Below are 22864 nucleotides of genomic sequence, written 5' to 3' on the forward strand. Positions count from 1 at the left end.
CTTGTTTCACTGAAATAGCCTCAAAATCACAAACTGCCATTAAGAGTCAGATACTTGACGAAATCTACTGACACAAAGTACTTGATTATCTACTTTTCAGCTTTTATACACAAAAGTGTATCTTTCAGTAACTTTCTTAGAGAATTTAAGAATAAATCTGTCAAATGTTCAAAACAGCCTTGTTTCACTGAAATAGCCTCAAAATCACAAACTGCCATTAAGAGTCAGATGCTTGACGAAATCTAATAAAACAGAGTACTTTCATGGTAGTGGTCAGCTTTTAAAAAGAAAAGTTTATCTTTCGGTAACTTTTTGAGAGATAAGCATAAATCTGTCAAATGTTCAAAATAGCTTTGTTTTACTGAAATAGCCTCAAAATCACAAACTTCCATTAAGAGTCAGATGCTTGACGAAATCAAATAAAACAGAGCACTTTCATGGTAGTGGTCAGCTTTTAAACACAAAAGTGTATCTTTCAGTAACTTTCTGAGAGAATTTAAGCATAAATCTGTCAAATGTTCAAAACAGCCTTGTTTCACTGAAATAGCCACAAAATCACAAACTGCCATTAAGAGTCAGATACTTGACAAAATCTAATAAAACAGAGCACTTTAATGGTAGTGGTCAGCTTTTAAAAAGAAAAGTGTATCTTTCAGTATCTTTTTGAGAGAATTCAGCATAAATCTGTCAAATGTTCAAAACAGCCTTGTTTCACTGAAATAGCCTCAAAATGACAAACTGCCATTTAGAGTCAGATTCCTAACGAAATCTACTCAAACAGAGAACTTCATGGTAGTTATCAGCTTTTAAACACAAAAGTGTATCTTTCGGTAACTTTTTGAGAGAATTAAGCATAAATCTTTCAAATGTTCAAAACAGCCTTGTTTCACTAAAATAGCCTCAAAATCACAAACTGCCATTAAGAGTCAGATGCTTGACGAAATCTACTAAAACAAAGCAATACATTGTCTACTTTTCAGCTTTTATACACAAAAGTGTATCTTTCAGTAACTTTCTGAGAGAATTGGAAGAACCATAGAAAAGGGATGACAATTGATAAATTGTATCCAAAAATAGTGTCTCTTAAGGCGTGTAGAGTCCCCTGACAACTCTCCTTACATTCCTCCAGAGTCAGAAAAAGTTTAAGTTAACTTTTGGAAAAACCATAGAAAGGGGTGAAAATGGATAAATTGTATCTGAAAATAGTGTCTCGTAAGGCGTGTAGAGTCCCCTGACAACTCTCCTTACATTCCTCCAGAGTCAGAAAAACTCTAAATTAACTTTTGGAAGAACCATAGAAAAGGGGTGAAAATGGAGAAATTGTATCCGAAAACAGTGTCTCTTAAGGCGGGTAGAGTCCCCTGACAACTCCCCTCACATTCCTCCAGAGTCAGAACAAGTTTAAGTTAACTTTTGGAAGAACCATAACAAAGGGGTGAAAATGGATAAATTGTATCCAAAAATAGTGTCCCATAAGGCGGGTAGAGTCCCCTGACAACTCTCCTTACATTCCTCCAGAGAAAGAAAAACTGTATTTTAACTTTTGGAAGAACCATAGAAAGGGGTGAAAATGGATACATTGTATCCAAAAATAGTGTCTCTTAAGGCGGGTAGAGTCCCCTGACAACTCCCCTCACATTCCTCCAGAGTCAGAAAAACTCTAATTTAACTTTTGGAAGAACCATAGAAAAGGGGTGAAAATGGATAAATTGTATCCAAAAATAGTGTCTCTTAAGGCGGGTAGAGTCCCCTGACAACTCCCCTCACATTCCTCCAGAGTCAGAAAAAAGTCTGAGTTAACTTTTTGGAGAACCATAAAAAAGGGGTGAAAATGGATAAATTGTATCCGAAAATAGTGTCTCTTAAGGCGGGTAGAGTCCCCTGACAACTCCCCTCACATTCCTCCAGAGTCACTTTTTTTCTGACTAACAACTTTGGTGCCGCCCGAAAGTCCTTCTCCATGTCTTCTCCGAACTTCTCCCACACCCGCTGCTTTGCCTCGGCCACGGATGAGGCTGCTGCCCTTCGGGCCTGTCGGTACCTTGCAACTGCCTCGGGAGTCCCCCGGGATAACAAATCCCTGAAGGCCTCCTTCTTCAGTCGGCCGGCTTCCCTGACCACCGGTGTCCACTAGGAGGTTCGAGGGTTACCGCCCCTTGAGGCACCTAGGACCTTGAGACCACAGCTCCCCGCCGCGGCTTCGGCAATAGAGGCTTTGAACACCGACCACTCTGGTTCAATGTCCCCAACCTCCACAGGAATGCCCGAAAAGCACCGCCGGAGGTGTGAGTTGAAGGCCTCCTGAACTTGGGCCTCCTCCAGACGTTCCCAGTTCACCCGAACTACACGTTTGGGCTTACCAGGTCTATCCAGAGGCTTCCCCCGCCACTCGACCCAACTCACCACCAGATGGTGATCAGTTGACAACTCCACGCCTCTCTTTACCCGAGTGTCCAAGACATACAGCCTCAGGTCCGATGATACGATAACGAAATCGATGATGGACCTTCTGCATAGGGTGCTCTGGTACCATGTACACTTATGAGCATCCTTATGTTCGAACATGGTGTTTGTTATGGCCAATCCATGACCAGCACAGAAGTCCAGTAACAAACCACCGCTCCGGTTCAGATCAGGGGGCCGTTCCTCCCAAACACGCCCCTCCAAGTGTCTCCATCATTGCCCACATGTGCGTTGAAGTCTCCCAGCAAGATTAAAGAGTCCCCTTCAGGAGCCCCATACAGGACTCTTTCCAGGGTCTCCAAGAAGGCCGTATACTCTGAACTGCTGTTGGGTGCATAAGCACACACAACAGTCTGAGTTTTCCCCCCCATAACCCGCAGGCGTAGGGAGGCAACCCTCTCGTCCACTGGGGTAAACTCCAACAACGAAGCACCTAACCGGGACTTGTGAGTATCCCCACAACCGCCCGGCGCCTCACACCTTGAGTAACTCCAGAGAAGAATAGAGTCCAACCCCTATCCAGAAGTAAGGTTCCAGAGCCGACGCTGTGCGTCTCTACGCACAGCGAGCCCAACCAGATCCAACTGGTAACGCTCCACCTCCCGCACAAGCTCCAGCTCCTTCCCCCCCAGAGAGGTGACGTTCCACGTCCCCAAAGCCAGCTTCTGTCGCCCGGGTCTGGTCCGTCGAGACCCTCCGCTTTCACTGCCACCCTTCTGGCAGCGCACCCGACCCCATCGCTGTTTCCCGTAGGTGGTGGGACGGAGAAGCGGAGGTGTTGCCCACGTTGCCTTTTCGGGCTGGGCCCGGCCGGGCTCCGTGGCAAGCCCGGCCACCAGACGCTCGCCGACGAGTCCTCCTTCTGAGCCTGGCTCCAGAAGGGGACCCCGGGCTTCCTCCGGGCCGGGTATCCTCACTTCCTGTGTCGTCTTTCATGAGGTCTTTTGAACCAATCTTAGTTTGGCCCCTTGCCTGAGACCAATTTGCCATGGGAGACCCTACCAGGAACACAAGGTTCCAGACAACACAGCGCCCAGGTTCATCAGGGCACACAAACCTCTCTACCACGGTAAGGTGCTGGTTCTTCAGAGAGGGAACCATCCAAGCTGTGTACAGTAAGGATGGGACGTTGTTGACCTCAACTGATGGAGTGTTAGGGCGTTGGAAGGAACACTTTGAGGAACTCCTGAACCCGACAACTCCGCCCTCTATGTTAGAGGCAGAGTTGGAGTATGACGGGGGATCAACACCAATCTCCCGGGGGAAGGTCACTCAGGTCGTCAAACAACTCCACAGTGGCAAAGACCCGGTGGTGGATGAGATCCGCCCGGAAATGCTGAAGGCTCTGTGTGTTGAGGGACTGTCATGGTTGACACGTCTCATCAACGTTGCGTGTAAGTCGGAAACAGTACCGAAGGAGTGGCAGACCGGGGTGGTGGTTCCCCTTTTTAAAAAGGGGGGTCAGAGGGTGTGTGCCAATTACAGAGGCATCACACTACTCAGCCTCCCCGGGAAAGTTTATTCTAAGGTACTCGAAAGGAGGGTCAGGCCGATTGTCGAACCTCAGATTGAGGAGGAACAATGCGGATTCCGTCCTGGTCGTGGAACGACGGATCAGCTTTTTACTCTCGCAAGGATCCTGGAGGGGGCCTGGGAGTACGGTCTACATGTGTTTTGTAGACTTGGAGAAGGCGTATGACCGAGTTCCCAGGGAGTTACTGTGGGAGGCGCTGCGGGAGTATGGGGTGAGGGGGTCTCTACTCAGGGCCATCCAATCTCTGTACTCCCAAAGCGAGAGCTGTGTCCGGGTCCTCGGCAGTAAGTTGGACCCATTTCCGGTGAGGGTTGGCCTCCGCCAGGGCTGCGCTTTGTCACCAATCCTGTTTGTAATATACATGGATCGGATTTCGAGGCGTAGTCATGGGGGAGGGGGTCTGCAGTTAGGTAGACTAAATATTGCACCACTGATTTTGCAGATGATGTGGTTCTAATGGCTTCATCGGGTCTGCGACCTTCAGCACTCACAGGATTGGTTCGCAACCGAGTGTGAAGCGGCTGGGATGAGGATCAGCACCTCCAAATCTGAGGCCATGGTTCTCAGCAGGAAACCGATAGACTGTCCACTCCAAGTAAGGAATGAGTCCTTACCTCAAGTGAAGGAGTTCAAGTATCTCGGGGTCTTGTTCACGAGTGAGGGAACAATGGAGCGTGAGATGGCCCGGAGAATCGGAGCAGCGGGAGCGGTACTGTAGTCGCTTTATCGCACCGTTGTGACAAAAAGGGAGCTGAGCCAGAAGGCAAAGCTCTCTGTCTACCGGGCCATTTTCGTTCCTACCCTTACCTATGGTCATGAAGGATGGGTCATGACCGAAAGAACGAAATTGCGGATACAAGCGGCCGAGATGGGTTTTCTCCGCAGGGTGGCTGGTGTCTCCCTTAGGGATAAGGTGAGAAGTTCGGTCATCAGGGAGGGACTCGGAGTTGAGCCGCTCCTCCTTCGTGTCGAAAGGAGCCAGTTGAGGTGGTTCGGGCACCTAGTTAGGAAGCCACCTGGGCGCCTCCCTAGGGAGGTGTTCCAGGCACGTCCAGCTGGGAAGAGACCAAGGGGTAGACCTAGGACCAGGTGGAGGGATTATATCTCTTCGCTGGCCTGGGAGCGCCTTGGGATCCCTCAGTCAGAGCTGGTTGATGTCGCCAGGGAAAATAAAGTTTGGGGCTCTCTGCTGGAACTGCTACCCCCCGACCCGACCACGGATAAGCGGGAGAAGATGGGTGGATGGATGGTTGTCGAAATGCGTAGTCTGCCGGCGTATAAATGCTACTCCTGGACAACAACAGATGGTGGATTTGCCCCTGGATAGAGTCTCTCCTGATGAACCTCCATTCACATATGTTGGAGTTGATAATTTCGGACTCTTTGGAGTGAAGCATGGAAGGAGCATTGTGAAACGTTATGGCGTCATTTTCACATGCTGAGCAATAAGAGCAATTCACCTTAAAATGGCATCGTCTCTTGACACTGATTCGTTCATCAATGCGCTACAGCGCTTTATAGCTAGACGTGGTCAAGTCAAAGAACTCAGATCTGACAATGGCACTAATTTCATTGGATCCGAACGTGAGTTGAAGGAGGCAATTGAAAGTTGGAATCAAGGTCAGATCCACAAAACACTTCTCTAGAAAGGAATTCATTGGATCTTCCATCCCCAGCTGGCACACATCATGGAGGTGTTTGAGAAAGATTAATCAGATCAGTACGAAAGGTTCTCAACTTCACTCTGAATGTACAAAGTCTCGACGAAGAGGGACTTAACACAGTCTTATGTGAAGCAGAAGCTATTCTCAATAGCCGTCCAATCACCAAAGCTTCTACAGATCTAAACGACCTAGAAGCACTGACACCGAATCATCTTTTGCTCCTTAAGACAACACCATCCCTGCCACCAGGACTGTTTCAAAAGGAAGACATTTACGCTCGCCGCAGGTGGGGACAATCAGTATATGTCAGACTTATTCTGGAAAAGGTGGATTAAAGAATATCTTCCCCTACTTCAAGAACGACAGAAATGGACAAAAATCAGACGCAACTTCACACCAGGAGACATCGTGATCATTATGGATGACTCAACGCCTCGGAACTCCTGGCTTACTGGAAAAGTTGCTGAGACCATCGTTGACAAAAAGGGACTCGTGCGTATAAGCATAAATCTGTCAAATGTCCAAAACAGCCTTGTTTCACTGAAATAACCTCAAAATCACAAATTGCCATTCAGATGACTTTTGGAGAGAATTAAGCATAAATCTGTCAAATGTCCAAAACAGCCTTGTTTCACTGAAATAGCCTCAAAATCACAAACTGCCATTCAGATGACATGTATGCTTAATTCTCTCCATAAGTAATCTGAATGTCAGTTTGTGATTTTGAGGCTATTTCAGTGAAACAAGGCTGTTTTTAACATTTGACAGATTTATGCTTGATTCTCTCCAAAACTGCCATTCAGATGACTTTTTGAGAGAATTAAGCATAAATCTGTCAAATGTTCAAATCAGCCTTGTTTCACTGAAATAGCCTCAAAATGACAAACTATCATTCAGATGACTTTTGGAGAGAATTAAGCATAAATCTGTCAAATGTACAAAACAGCCTTGTTTCACTGAAATAACCTCAAAATCACAAATTGCCATTCAGATGACTTTTGGAGAGAATTAAGCATAAATCTGTCAAATGTCCAAAACAGCCTTGTTTCACTGAAATAACCTCAAAATGACAAACTATCATTCAGATGACTTTTGGAGAGAATAAGCATAAATCTGTCAAATGTCCAAAACAGCCTTGTTTCACTGAAATAGCCTCAAAATGACAAATTGCCATTCAGATGACTTTTGGAGAGAATTAAGCATAAATCTGTCAAATGTCCAAAACAGCCTTGTTTCACTGAAATAGCCTCAAAATCACAAACTGCCATTCAGATGACATGTATGCTTAATTCTCTCCATAAGTAATCTGAATGTCAGTTTGTGATTTTGAGGCTATTTCAGTGAAACAAGGCTGTTTTTAACATTTGACAGATTTATGCTTGATTCTCTCCAAAACTGCCATTCAGATGACTTTTTGAGAGAATTAAGCATACATCTGTCAAATGTTCAAATCAGCCTTGTTTCACTGAAATAGCCTCAAAATGACAAACTATCATTCAGATGACTTTTGGAGAGAATTAAGCATAAATCTGTCAAATGTCCAAAACAGCCTTGTTTCACTGAAATAACCTCAAAATCACAAATTGCCATTCAGATGACTTTTGGAGAGAATTAAGCATAAATCTGTCAAATGTCCAAAACAGCCTTGTTTCACTGAAATAGCCTCAAAATCACAAATTGCCATTCAGATGACTTTTGGAGAGAATTAAGCATAAATCTGTCAAATGTCCAAAACAGCCTTGTTTCACTGAAATAGCCTCAAAATCACAAACTATCATTCAGATGACTTTTGGAGAGAATTAAGCATAAATCTGTCAAATGTCCAAAACGTCGGGTTACGTAGTGTAACCCTTGTCATATTAGCACAGGCGGAGCCCTCTACTGGACTCTATGGGTACTCTCTTACCCCGAAAGCATTCTCCCACTGAGACTTCTATAGACGTAGCCGGCCCTCGGCGGGCCTACCTGAATGCGCGCGCATCACACCGTAAAAAAGGAGGCCTCGCCTCCTGACTATCATCCTACACTTCTCTTCAGCGAGTGGAATAGGACTGACAGTGCCCCGAGTAGAGGGCTCCGCCTGTGCTAATATGACAAGGGTTACACTAAGTAACCCGACGTTATATCTCTCACAGGCTCCGCCCTCTACTGGACTCTATGGGTACAGTGGGTGGAGCCGCGATGTATACGCGCACTGTCGTCCAACAATATTCCACCCTACTACCCCTGACCGGCTATTATGGTCAGCAGCTGCTGCCCCACCTTCTCCTTTAACCCGGTTGTAACCGAGGAGAAATCTGGGCTGTGGCTGACAGAGCACACCCTGCTGCGCTTACCTCGCAAAAAGTGTGCTCAAAAAACAGTGCCGGGGAGAGCCCCCTCGGCCCCGAAAGGGCTAACTACACGCCTGCCTCCCTGAATCCCTAAAGATAACAGGGAGAGCGCCAGAGCCCCTGCCCCACACTCAAACACTGATCCCGTGTCGAGTGTGTGGACTAAAGTGTGGAGGGCTCCCCCCCTCCTGCTCTCGGCAGGAGGAGAGCAGCCCTCCAGCCCTGCAAGGGCCCAGTGCGCCACCCCCGCCCCTCCCGGGACCCTCCGAAGGCCCGAAAACAGCGAAGGCACATTACGTCCGGGGAGGGGGTCAGATGCCAACTGACCCACAACCCCCCTCCCCCCTACCAGTCCTGTGTTGCCCCCGCAAGTACAGACGAGGAGAAAGAGCCCGACATGTCCAAGAGATAAAACCTTATGAAGGGGCCTGGCGTCGACCAAGACGCCGCTGTGCACCGTTGAATAAAGCTGTTGACGCAGCCACAGCCCGTGTGGAGTGTGCACGAACCCCCGTGGGGCAGGCTCTCCCTGCCTGTCCGTAGGCATGTGCAATGCACTCGCAGAGCCAGCCTGCCAGGCGTTTCTTGGACAGAGCTTTCCCGATCACCCCGCCCCCGAAGCACACGAACAGCTGTTCGGTGCGTCTAAGGGCAGCCGTGCACTCTACATAACATGCTAGCGCACGCAGAGGAGGTGCAGTTTAGCTTCCCTGGTCCCACATGGAGGGGAAGCCTAAAACCCCCTAACTGAATAGCCCTTGACCTGAACGCACTCCTTAGGCTCTTGGGCACAAAGGAGGGGTTCGGTCTGAGTGTCGCGCCGCTCCGGTCACCCCGAATCTGTAAACAGCTCGGGTGCACCGACAGAGCAGTTAACTCGGACACTCTTTTGGCTGACGTTAAGGCAAGAAGCAAAGCTGTTTTCCACGACAATGCTTTCAGAGAGGAGAGCTCCAGAGGCTCAAACGGCCCCGAGGCCAGAGCCTCGAGCACTAGGGGCAGGTCCCACTGTGGGGTGGAGGCGTGCACTACTGGGCGCAGCCTCCTGACCCCCTGTAAAAACCGCGACATCAGTGGTTGACTAAAGGCTGACCTGCCGCAAATCCCTCATGGCAGGACGAGATGGCTGCTGCATACACCTTCACTGTTGAATGCGCAAGCCCTCTGTCCACCAGTAACTGTAAGAAGGATAAAATAGAGCCTAACTCACAAAATAGGGGCTCTATTCTCCGCTCCTCACACCATCGCTGGAATCCTAGCCACTTTGGCCTGTAACAGGCTGTGGTGGATCCAGCTGTAGCTGCCTGGATAGACTGAATAACACTATCAGACAATCCACCCTGTCTCAACCTGTCCCTCTCAGGAGCCAAACCTGGAGAGGACGGCCGAGAGTGGGTAACGCCCCGATTGCACCTGCCTCTTGAGACATCGCCCCCCAGAACTGGGGAACCGCCCAGGGCTGGCCCACCTTCATCTGTGTCATCTCTGAGTACCACGGCGCCCCAACGCGATCCGGAGCCACTAGGATGACTGACAGACGTTCTCGCCTCACTCTCCTCAGGAGGGGGAGAATGAGACGCAGCGGTGGAAAGGCGTATAGCAGCTTCCTTGGCCATGGCTCGTGTGCAAACGCGTCCACCCCCAAGGGTGGGTCGTCGCTCCGAGCCACGGAGAACCACAGGGCACAGTGGCTGTTTCGCCGGCTGGCGAACAGATCCACTTCCGCTCTCCCGAACTGGGCCCAGATCTGCTTCACCACCTTCGGGTGAAGCACTCACTCGCCTGGCAGGGGGCCGCCCCTCGACATGAGGTCGGCTCCCCCGTTCTCCAGTCCCGGGATATGGAGGGCTCTCAGAGATAACACCACCTCTGAAGCCCATAACCACAGCCTCTCCGCTGTGGTCAACAAGGCGGCGGAGCGGACTCCGCTCTGCCTGTTGATATAAGCCACTGTGGTGCTGTTGTCGCTCCTGACCATTACATGCCTCCCTTGAATTAGGGGCCTGAAATGCTGGAGGACTAACACTACCGCCCGTAGCTCTAGGAGGTTGCTGTGTCGAGACTCTGTTAGAGCCCAGCGCCCACCTATAGCCCTCTTCAGGCAGGTCCCTCCCCATCCTGTTCCGGATGCATCCGTGAACACTGTGATGTAGGAGGTCACCCGTCCCAGTGGAGACCCCCTCCGGAGGTGATCCGGGGACCCCCAAAACCGGAGGTTGCCCCTCACTGAGGGGGGTATGGTCACCAGCCGCCGCTTGTGCCTCTTGGGATCCAAGCACCTCTGCAGGCGGCGCATATGTAGTAACCCTAACGGGACCATCATGTGATCAGCCGCCATGAGACCCAGCGTCTGCATGACAGTAAAAGCTGTCACTGTTGCCCCCTGTCGCAGTCTGCGTACCCCCTGAAGAAGGGACGCACGTCTGCTCTCTGACAGGGTGGCGCGCAACGTGCCTGCATCGAGCACCACACCCAAATACAACGCCCGTTGGTGAGGTATGGGGGTGCTCTTTTTCCAATTGATCGCGAAGCCTAATCTGGTTAGGTGTGTGATCAATTGTGCTGTGCAAAACATTGCCTGTTCCCGTGACCCAGCCATGACTATGAGGTCGTCTATGTAAAAGAAAACTCTCATGCCGTGTGCGCGCAGCGGTTGAAGCGCTGTGGCCACACATTTGCTGAATGTGCGTGGGGATAGGGAATAGCCGAACGGCAGCCTGTTGTACTCGTAGGCTATTCCCTGGAAGGCAAAACGCAGATACTTTCTGTGCTTTGGAGCAATTTCTACATGAAAGTACGCGTCTTTCAGGTCGATGGTGGTGAACCAATCGCCTGGCTGCACCAGCCCCAGTAACTGTTTCATAGTTAGCATGCAGAATTTCCTGCGGGAAATGTGGCCATTCAGGCCGCGGAGATCTAGAATAGGTCTGAATTCCCCTGTCTTCTTGGGAACCAGGAAGTATATGGAATAAAGACCCTCTTCCCTGCGCTGAGGGTGCACAACAGACACAGCCTGTTTCTGCACCAGAGCCTGAATCTCTGCTGAGAGGAAACTCATCCCCTCTCGAGAGGATAGCTTCACCTCTCGCATGCCCATAAAAGGGGGTGGGACGCTGCAGAACTGGAGTGAATAGCCCCGTTTCAGCGTCCTGTCCATCCACCCTGATAGTACACATTTACCTCTCGCATGCCCATAAAAAGAGGTGAGTGTGGGACACCCACAAGACAGTGGTCCATGTGATACAGTGGTACAGTGTATAGACATGTGGTACAGTGGGACGCTGCGTCCTCCTGTCCCTCCACCTTGTTAGCACACAGCTGAGTTTCCATTCCCCAGAACATTGTGTTAATGGACAAGCCCTCAGCTGTGGAGCTATGAAGCTGTGATACTCTCTGGTGACCCGTTCCACCGCAAAAACTCCCCGCGAAGGGAAGATTTGCCCCTGGAGGGTTGACACAGAAAGGGCCGATTATTTACTGAGGACCCTGAATGCACCGCCGCGCGCTCACACAAGAGCGCGCGCTCCACCCTAATGCTGTTCTCACCACTACGGTAAACAGCATTAATCGGAGTCTTTATAGGCGTAGTGTGTTTTACTAAGGTCCCTGAACGCACCGCCACGCGCTCTTGTGTGAGTGCGGACTCCGCCATAATGCAGCCTTTACCACTACGGGTAAACTGCATTGGAGTCTTTGCTCTAGGCGTAGTGTGTTCTCTGACAGCAATACGCCGGCCATAATGTCCCTGTACCCGCATAGCGCTCTCCTTTAGATAGCACTCCCTGCGGTTCATCCCTCTCTGCGCACGCCCATTAGCCACCTCCTTTACAGGAGCTACAGCTGGGGCAGCGAATGGGGAATTTGTACGGTTAACATTGTGTGTAAGTGTAGCCTTTGTGGAAACAAGATACACTTGGATTTGGATACAGATCAACCTCATTCTTATTAGAAAACGTAGTGATCTGTGCATTATACAGGGAGGAGGCGGGATTCGCCCCCTCGTCCCGGGCGGAGAGATGTTCTCCCCCCGCCAGCCAGATCCGTAAAGACGGAAAACCCGTCCCCGTGAGTGCCGGCACGCCGGTTCCACGGGGTGGGCCGAAGAGGTGGAGGGCGCCGCGGGCACGGGATCTCCGTGCCTGCACCTCTCCCTTCGTCTCACCTCTCTACTGAGATCTTTGAACGCACCGTGGCCCGCCCTCGGGGGAGGGGGGCCGCGCGCGCCTTCACAATGCCGTCTCTTTGAACCGGACATTATGGGGGAAAGTGGAATTGTGGAGAGAAATGACTCTTACTCTGGGATAAATGCAATAGTCTTTACTGAATGCATTTTTCCCACACACACACACACCTCCCTCCAGAACTAGAGTTTACAAACGTAAACCACCGTTCTCCTGCGGGGGTTCCTGAACGCACCGCGGCCACTCTCACGAGGGCCGCGCGCCCACGTATTAACGCTGTATTTCCCATTGCAACGGTGAAATGCATTAATCGGAGCCATTATACTAGGCAAGGTGTGTTTTCTGACAACAGCACGCCGGCAATAGCGTCTCTTGAACCCGCACAGTGCTTTGACAGCACTCGGTTTATTCCACTCACGTGCACACGCCCACCTGCTGGCTCCCTATACTGGGGTTTACAGCAGGGCGGGGAGTGTAGGACAGTGTTTCTTCCTCTGGGAATGGGCAAGAAGCAGCTACGCTGCGACTAATCCTCATCCCGTGAGCAAAGAGCCCTTCCGTAAACACGGGGGCTCCCAGGAGATCAACACGATCCTCTTTGGAAAGTGCCACGCGGCGTGATATCCCAGGGACATCACACGGCGGGCAGCGGTGGCGGCTTATTCGGCCTTGCGGCCCAATAATCGCTCTGACCTGGTGAGGCGGGGGCATCTCTCGCAATAAGTGAGTAGCCCACACATCCGCCGCCACGATCATCATCCAGGGAGAGTACAGCCCTGGGCGGTGGACTTCCATGGACGCCAGACCCGGAAGGAATGGCGAACGTCTCAGCCATATCCTGGTCCCCCAACCACTCGAAGCAAGGTGGTGGGGATCGGCGCCCGCTATTTCAACCAGGGCATGAAGGACAGGCCCGGGTCTCTAGCAGTGGCGACTGTTAGAACGGGGTACAAAAATACTGGACTCAAATGCGACGGCTCAGATTTTAATGAAAAAATAAAACAAAGTTTTAACAAAAAATCACTCAAGCGAGGACAAAACAAAACTTCTCGATTTCAAACAAACAAAACTCTTCTCTCTGGTTTTAACGCTGGGTCTCTGGACATGGAAGCACACTGAAACAAGACGAACTGGCACAAGACAAAGGGAGACAAGGACTATTTATACATGAGGGAATAGGGACCAGGTGGAAACAATCAGGGGCGGGGCAGACACTGACGATGACGGAAAATCACCCAAAGTGAGGAATTAACAGGACCTGAAAGGAAAGACAAGAGGTAAGTACAAAATAAAACAGGAAATGGGAAAACGAGACATGACATGAAATAGACAGACAAGACATGAAGTAACAAGAAAACGTGACTCTACATAGAAACCTTACTAGACTTGGAATTACATACCTGACTAAACATGAAGTGACAGACATAAAACAAACACGACTAACACAATTGACGAGACACCACAGTACCCCCCCCTCTAGGGACTGCTCCGGAAGTCCCAGACCCTCCTGGATGATCCTGATAAAAGTCAGTGATCAAACTCCGATCTACAATGAAGCTTGCAGGGACCCATTGTCTTTCTTCGGGACCGTAACCAACCCAGTCCACGAGGAATTGTTTCCCTCGACCACGGTTACGGACTCCAAGCAGTTTCTTAACAGTGTAGACAGGACCACCATCAACCATCCGGGGAGGCGGTGGGGGCTTAGAGGCGGGCACCAGAGGACTCTCTCTTACAGGCTTGACCTTCCCCACATGAAACGTCGGATGGACTTTGAGCGACCTGGGTAGACGTAAGCGCACAGACACTGGGTTAATCACCTTAGACACCTGGAAAGGACCCACGATCCTTGGGGCTAGCTTTCTGGACATGACATGAAGGGGTAAGTCTTTGGTAGCCAGCCAAACGCTTTGTCCAGGCCTATAGGATGGAGCAGGTCTGCGATGCCGATCCACCACCTTCTTCATCTGGCTGGCACTGCGCAGGAGAGCACGACGAGCACCTGCCCAGATCCGGCGGCACCGACGGACCATGGCGTGTGCCGACGGGACCGTGACCTCACCTTCATTGGCAGGGAACAAGGGTGGCTGATAACCATAAACACACTGGAAAGGAGTAAGTCTAGTAGCTGCGGTGGGCAGTGTGTTGTGAGCATACTCGACCCACACCAGGTGCTTGCTCCACGATGCCTGGTTCTGGGAAACGAGACACCGCAAACAGGTCTCCAGCTCCTGGTTGATCCGCTCTGATTGGCCATTGGACTGCGGGTGGTAACCCGAAGACAAGCTGACGGTGGCACCCAGGAGATGGCAGAACTCCTTCCAAAAACCTGAGATGAACTGGGGGCCTCGGTCCGATACGATATCCCTGGGAAAACCATGAATGCGGAAAACTTCACGTAACATGACCTCTGCCATTTCTTTGGCAGAGGGGAGCTTGGGTAATGCAATGAAATGTGCCATCTTACTGAATCTGTCCACCACCGTCAGGACGGTGGTGTTTCCCTCGGAAACGGGTAATACAGTGACGAAGTCCATGGAGAGGTGTGACCATGGACGATGTGGAACAGGAAGAGGCTGCAGCAGACCCATCTGAGCTTGTTTGGAGGTCTTGTTTCTGGCACAAACGGTGCAGGCTGCCACATACTCTGCCACCTGTTTCTCCATAGCCGGCCACCAGAAACGTTGCTTTATCATAAAGATTGTGCGTTTAATCCCCGGATGACAGGTGAGCAAAGACGTGTGAGCCCAGTGAATTACCTGTGAGCGAACAGAAACAGGTACAAACAACCTATTTTGCGGGCAACCACTAGGAGCCGGGCTCATGTGCTTGCTTCACCACAGATTCTATTTGCCATGAAACTGCCCCAACCACACAATGAAGTGGAAGGATGCTTTCAGGTTTTTTGGCAGCAGGTTCAGGCTCGTACATGCGTGACAAAGCATCTGGTTTCACATTTTGAGAGCCTGGTCTGGCAGATTTATGCTTGATTCTCTCCAAAACTGTCATTCAGATGACTTTTGGAGAGAATTAAGCATAAATCTGTCAAATATCCAAAACAGCCTTGTTTCAATGAAATAACCTCAAAATCACAAATTGCCATTCAGATGACTTTTGGAGAGAATTAAGCATAAATCTGTCAAATGTCCAAAACAGCCTTGTATCAATGAAATAACCTCAAAATCACAAACTGCCATTCAGATGACATTTATGCTTAACTATCTCCATAAGTAATCTGAATGTCAGTTTGTGATTTTGAGGCTATTTCAGATAAACAAGGCTGTTTTTAACATTTGACAGATTTATGCTTGATTCTCTCAAAAATTGTCATTCAGATGACTTTTGGAGAGAATTAAGCATAAATCTGTCAAATATCCAAAACAGCCTTGTTTCAATGAAATAACCTCAAAATCACAAATTGCCATTCAGATGACTTTGTGGAGAGAATTAAGCATAAATCTGTCAAATATCCAAAACAGCCTTGTTTCAATGAAATAACCTCAAAATCACAAATTGCCATTCAGATGACTTTTGGAGAGAATTAAGCATAAATCTGTCAAATGTCCAAAACAGCCTTGTTTCAATGAAATAACCTCAAAATCACAAATTGCCATTCAGATGACTTTTTGGAGAGAATTAAGAATAAATCTGTCAAATGTCCAAAACAGCCTTGTTTCAATGAAATAACCTCAAAATCACAAACTGCCATTCAGATGACATTTATGCTTAACTATCTCCATAAGTAATCTGAATGTCAGTTTGTGATTTTGAGGCTATTTCAGTGAAACAAGGCTGTTTTTAACATTTGACAGATTTATGCTTGATTCTCTCCAAAACTGTCATTCAGATGACTTTTGGAGAGAAATGTAGCTCAGTGTAAGTTCAATCAGGAAGACAACAGCATCGGGTGTCACACGTTATTTCAATAAGTGATCAGGGGCATTACGCCCCGGCTAGCTAATCATCGCACCTGCTAACCTCTTTAAATCTGTCAACGCAAAAGGTAGTAAACGAATACTCCTCCGCAAACACTCAGAAAAGAAAGAAAAACAAACCACAATGTCTAACACAGACTCTTCCGAGAACGAACCGTTTTCGAAGGATCTCGATCCTGGCTCCGATGTACCTCCGGATGCAGCTTCGAACTCCTCAAGCCTCCGGCGCATGAGCGCCCGCCTGGCTTCCCGTGACAGCTCACAATCAGCAGAAGCAAACTTCATAATCACCCATTTACGGCAGCAGGGTATCTCTGCAGCCTCAGATCTCCCTCTCTCCCAGCTCAGGGAGCTCTCGGACCAAGTCTCCGGCGCGGTCCATCAGCCCAGGGCAGCAGCCCCAGCAGCTCCAGCCAACTCTCCAGCTATCACCCCCGAGAGGCCGGAGCGAGGACGCGGGCGGAGCCGCGGGGGGGAAAGGAAAAAAAAGTCAAGTCCCTCTAGAGCCGGTCCATCTAAAAGGTCCACCTTTCCACAGGCTCACCCGAGCGTCGCCCAGCCCGGGAGCCCCGGTAATCAGCCACTAACGGATAGCATAGCAAACTCCCTGCAATCTTTGGCTAGCTCTATGCTGCTAATTGACGCTCGCCTGCAGGCCATGGATAAAGGCCCCATCGGAGCTTCAACCTCTTCTGCGAACTGGGCCTCGGTCCCCGCTTCGCTGCCAACAGGATTTATGCCAGGTCTCGGGGGTTTTCCTCCACAAATCATAGCTCCCCCTCACTCCCTGGCTTCAGCACTCCCAGCGCCTCACTCAGGTAGGCCTCATATTCCCCAGAGCGCTCACATTTCCTCTCGGCTGAGAGCGAAAATCCTCGAAGGGAAAGACATAAATTTAGTCACCCTCATCTTGCCTTCCCCGGAGTGCGACAAGTCAATCGCCACGGGAGGAAGCATCACTGCCGTTTTTAAATCCGCAGATCCTCGGCTCCTCAGAGACCTCAACATAGGACAATTTCTGGTTGCTTTCGGCATCTTCCGCGATGTCCTGTGTTCCGTTTACCCGGAAAGAAGAGTTGAGTTAGACGCTTATCTGGGCCTCATCGGCGATCTTTATCTCAAATTCGGGAAATCCACGTTCTACTCCTATCACAAGAGCTTTTCTAGCAAAGCAGCGCTTCACTTAGCCCACTGCAACGTTCGCCTGGACTGTTCCGTGCTGGACACCGAGCTGCTCGTGATGGCGACTGGCGGGCAACAAGTTGTTTCATGCATCAGCTGCGGGACGCAGGGCCACACCTCCCCCTTCTGCCCATCAGTGCCTTTCTCCGGGTTCAGAGCTTTTCCTGCGTCACAGTCGGGGAATAATAAACAAAAAAACCAGGTGCAGAATAGGCAAGAGGCGCAGATTAGGGCAGACGACAGGATCTGTTATAAATTCAACGAAAATATCTGCACCTTTGCTTATTGTTCTTATCTCCATATCTGCAGTACCTGCAGGGAGGCTCACCCGAAGTCAGTTTGCCCCAGGCGCGGGCACGTGAAGTTCCCGCAGCAGAAACCACGTGGGGGAAAAAACTCCTGAAACATCACCTTTCCACCCCCATCAACATCCCACATTTAGCAGCAGCGCTTTCTACTCACCCAGATCCCGTGTTCGTAGAATATCTTCTGTCAGGGCTCTCTCAAGGGTTCAGGGTCGGGGTTATTTCTCCTCCCTCCGTGTCCCTTGTTTCAAAAAATCTGCAATCAGCATTTAAAGAACCCACCATAGTCTCCCAGCTTATCGAGAAAGAACTCAACAAAGGATACCTTATCGGTCCGTTTCACTCACCCCCGTTCTCAGTGTTCCGGACAAGCCCAATAGGAGTAGCCACGAGTAAATACTCTGAGAAAAAAAGGCTGATTTTCGATCTGTCCGCACCCCGCTCCGGCCCGTTTTGCAGTATTAACAGCCTTATTCCTCCAGAGCCATTCTCCCTTCATTATGCCTCAGTCGATAACTGACGCATTCAAGATCATTCCCATCCATCCATCCCAGTGGAACATGTTCGGTATTAAGTGGGAAGCTAAATTCTACTTTGCGGTTCGCTTGACTTTCGGGTGCAGAAGTAGCCCTTGTATTTTTAATTCCTTTTCCGAAGCTCTCTGCTGGATTCTGCTGAATAATGTCAGGATTCCCTCCGTTCTCCACTTGCTGGATGATTTTCTCCTCATAGATCCCCCTCGGGATAACTCAGGCGCTTCCCTGGCGAAACTCAAATGCTGCTTTCAGGAGCTAGGCGTCCCCCTGTCCGGAGAGAAAACCATAGGACCCGACACTAGCTTGGAGTTTTTAGGCATCACACTCGACACTATAGACATGAAAGCATCTCTCCCCATCGCCAAACTGCAGCGCATACGCGACATCACTAAATCCTACAGCTGCTCTCCCTCCTCGGGCACCTCAACTTTGCCATGCGCGTCATCCCCCAGGGGCGCTCATTCATCTCCCGCCTCCTGGACGCAGCGTCGGCTGTAACAAACCTCCACGACCGCGTGTTTCTAGACGAAGGCTGCCGCTCAGACCTATGCTTCTGGTCTCTCCTGCTCGCCCACTGGAATGGCATCACCTTCTTTTACGACGACCTCGTGTACTCCTCTGATTCCATGAGGTTTTTCACGGACGCTGCCCCATCCGTGGGTTTTGGGGGTTTCTTTCAGGGAGAGTGGTTCGCGGGCCCGTGGCCTCCCTCATTTCCCAATCATGCCTCATCCTCCGCCCTGCACGAGATCTATCCGATTGCTGTTGCCTGCCACGTGTGGGGCCACCTCTGGCTACGGAAACGCATCTCGGTGCTCTGCGACAACCAGTCAGTGGTCTGGATCATCAATAAAGGTCGCTCCTCTTGCAGTGACATCATGCCGTTCATGAGAAGCATCACGTGGTCCTCCCTCACCCACAACTTCCTCATCTCAGCTCGTCACGTCCCCGGCCACCTCAATATAGTGGCTGATTCCCTCTCTCGCTTTCAATTTCAGACCTTCCGGAACCTCTGCCCGGAAGCCAGCCCGCAACCCGTTGGGATTCCTCCTCTGCATCTCCTCTCTCTACATTAAACAAGAGCCCCTTAGCTAGGCACCTAGAGTCCGCCAGATATTTTATGAGGAAAGGCTTAGCCACTTCCACCCTCAGAACGTACGACTTTGCATGGAGAACGTTCGCGTTCTTTTGTGTTTCCGTAGGCATCTCACTTAGACCCGTTCTCATCCCCACCGTGTGCGCCTTCATGTGCTACTGCGCCACTGATCGCCACCTCAAACCCCAATACATCCGGGGCCTCTTAGCAGGAGTACAATTTAACGTTCGCTGCTTCGATCCCAGCTTCCCCAGCTTGCTTGCTAACCTATCCGTTAAACTCATACTTAGAGGTCTTCTAAAAACGTTTCCCCCAGCGTTAGACCATAGACGACCCATTACACTCTCCACTCTGCGCCTTATGCTCTCCAAACTTAGAGAAGGATTATTTTCTCCCTACATCGACGCCCTACTCGACGCCGTATTTCTGCTGGCATTTTATGCTTTTCTTAGACCAGGCGAATTTACCACAGCTTCACGATCATTCAATCCCAATCAAGACGTCTGCCTTAACGACCTATCCTTCCACGCTAGCCATTTTAGTTTAAACATTAAACACTCAAAATGCGGAGGCGCTTGCTCCGTCATCGCAGCTCGCAACGATTCCCCGTTCTGCCCTTATGGATCCATGATCAAATTCCTGCGTCTTAGACCTTCCATTAATCCTCTCTCACCACTATTTCTTATTTCAGGGGATTTTCCCTTAACTCAACACCAGTTCAATCATTACCTTAAGCAAGTTCTCATTAGATCCGGCTTATCGCCCCAATTATTCTCGGGGCATTCGTTCAGGATAGGCGCAGCTACCTCCGCTGCTAATCAAGGCGTCTCATCCTCATCCCTGCAACAACTCGGACGATGGTCCTCCTCTGCCTTCACATCCTACATCCGCCCGGACATCAGTGCCGTGCTGGCTATCCAAAGGTCCCTCAAACACTAAAAGATGGTAAATATACCTATAACTGGTGGTGGTAACATGTCAGCATGTATACGTGTCTACGGTTCCGGATCTGTCAGGCTATGACTCCGGATCTGCGTATGCTAATCCCGCAAGTGCAGGTCGCGAACGTGGGTCCGAGTCAAGTTGCCGACTCAGGTCCGTGGTTAGGTTTAACCCTGCGGGCGCAGGTTGCGGACACAGGTCCGCGCTTAGGTTTAACCCTGCGGGCGCAGGTTGCGGACACAGGTCCGCGCTTAGGTTTAACCCTGCGGGCGCAGGTTGCGGACACAGGTCCGCGCTTAGGTTTAACCCTGCGGGCGCAGGTTGCGGACACGGGTCCGCGCTTAGGTTTAACCCTGCGGGCGCAGGTTGCGGACTCAGGTCCGCGCTTAGGTTTAACCCTGCGGGCGCAGGTTGCGGACACAGGTCCGCGCTTAGGTTTAACCCTGCGGGCGCAGGTTGCGGACTCAGGTCCGCGCTTAGGTTTAACCCTGCGGGCGCAGGTTGCGGACACAGGTCCGCGTTTAGGTTTAACCCTGCGGGCGCAGGTTGCGGACACAGGTCCGCGCTTAGGTTTAACCCTGCGGGCGCATGTTGCGGACACAGGTCCGCGCTTAGGTTTAACCCTGCGGGCGCAGGTTGCGGCCAGTGGGTCTGCGTCATGGTAAACCTGCGTGCAGGTTTCGGGCAGTGGTCCCGCACATGACTAACCCCGCAGCCCGGAAGCGATTCCGGCGCTCATCATGTCCCCATGTTAATCTCCTTTTCATCCATAGATCTCCGCAGCCAGCCGCAAGGTAAGGATTGCTCACAGCTCCGTACTTCATACTTCACTTCTTTTGGGGGTTCATCAGAGCGATTCTTTCCCTCCTGAATGATCATCCTGCAAACCCGGGGCCTAGTCGCCAAAACATCATTACAGTTACTTGTTGTAATACGTCAATCACTATTCCCGCATATCATGTGTCCCGATAAATAAACATGTACTCATACATCACGTCTCTCCTAATTGAAATGTAGCTCAGTGTAAGTTCAATCAGGAAGACAACAGCATCGGGTGTCACACGTTATTTCAATAAGTGATCAGGGGCATTACGCCCCGGCTAGCCAATCATCGCACCTGCTAACCTCTTTAAATCTGCTCTCCCCTTGTCAGTTGTCATTTCAGGTGTCAACGCAAACCCTCCTCCACACTGAAAAAATTGTTATGTTGGATTTACTTAATTTTATTTAGGTAAGTGGACACAGGTGCACGAAACAAATTTATCTAAATCCAGATATATTTTTTAAGTTCACTGTACTTATTAGTTTTGAGTAATTTCAACTTAATCATACTGATAATTTTCAGCTCAACTATTTTGAGTAATTGCAACTTATTCGTACTGATAATTTTCAGCTCAACTATTTTGAGTAATTGCATCTTATTCATACTGATAATTTTCAGCTCAACTATTTTTGAGTAGAATTTACTCACTAAACCCATGTTAAGTGTACTAAAATGGATTATGTAATGTAACCTTTTTTCTTTTTGTACATTCAGATCAATTCTATAGTTTAATTCCTACATACAAAAATTAAGTTGAATTTAATCAAACATTTTTACTATGTTAACTTTCAATATATTAAAATAAAACAAACATCATATTTGATACATACTCTTACTTTATTATCTTGTACAAAATGACGTAACATGAAGCATGTGTCTTAAACATCTTCTGATTCGATAAAAACAACATGCAACTATCATGGCACCTCGTGTGTGTGTGTGTGTGTGTGTGTGTGTGTGTGTGTGTGTGTGTGTGTGTGTGTGTGTGTGTGTGTGTGTGTGTGTGTGTGTGTGTGTGTGTGTGTGTGTGTGTGTGTGTGTGTGTGTGTGTGTGTGTGTGTGTGTGCATGTCAGGCTGCCAGGTGTCCACAATCCAATCACCTCTGCTATAAGACTCAAGCCCTGACTCCTCCACTTCGCCATATCGTAGACTCTGTAACCACAGTCAGTCTCTAGCTTTGGAAAGTCTTCGATTGCGATTCCCTGTTTGACCTGTTTTCTCCTGTGCCAGCCTGACACCAATCTCCTGTTTCCAGACCACCGCCAACATTGGACCCTGTCCCGCTCCTCCTGGCTCTTCTTCCTGGTCAGACCTCCGTTCCCCTCTCGCTTGGACTCCATCTATCTTCCCTGGCCCAGACCCCCCTGCCCAGTATTATTCAATAAACGTTATTATTGTGCTTGAAACTCTTTCCTCCAGTCTCTGCTCTGCTCCTGGGTTCCCTGCTAGCCTTAACAGTACAATCTCGCCACTGCTCAAGGCAGGTTCTGCTTTTTTACTTTCCCCACGTGGGGATTGAATTTGCACCTTTCCAGTCACAAGCCTGCTTCTCTAACCAGTATGCCACTATTGCCTTATTAAGATCAGATATCCTTAGAAATGTGTGTTGCATTCTTGCACCTGGCAAGTAATCCAGGCTGTTGTGAGGCAAATCATAATAATAATAAATTATATTTCTATAGCACTTTTCTTGAACCCAAAGACGCTTTACATTTGGAAATGGGGCTCTATTTCATAACATTGCTCTACAGAGTATATGACAATTTGTATAAAACAGTGTATATACACACATTTACCTTTTGCAAGATCGCCAGATGTTTGGCTAGTTTCTGGCCAACAACTACTCCATTCTTCTGGAAGACAGATGTC

This window comes from Pseudochaenichthys georgianus, chromosome 16 (assembly GCF_902827115.2).
Source record: "Pseudochaenichthys georgianus chromosome 16, fPseGeo1.2, whole genome shotgun sequence".
NCBI classification, from domain to species: Eukaryota; Metazoa; Chordata; class Actinopteri; order Perciformes; family Channichthyidae; genus Pseudochaenichthys; species Pseudochaenichthys georgianus.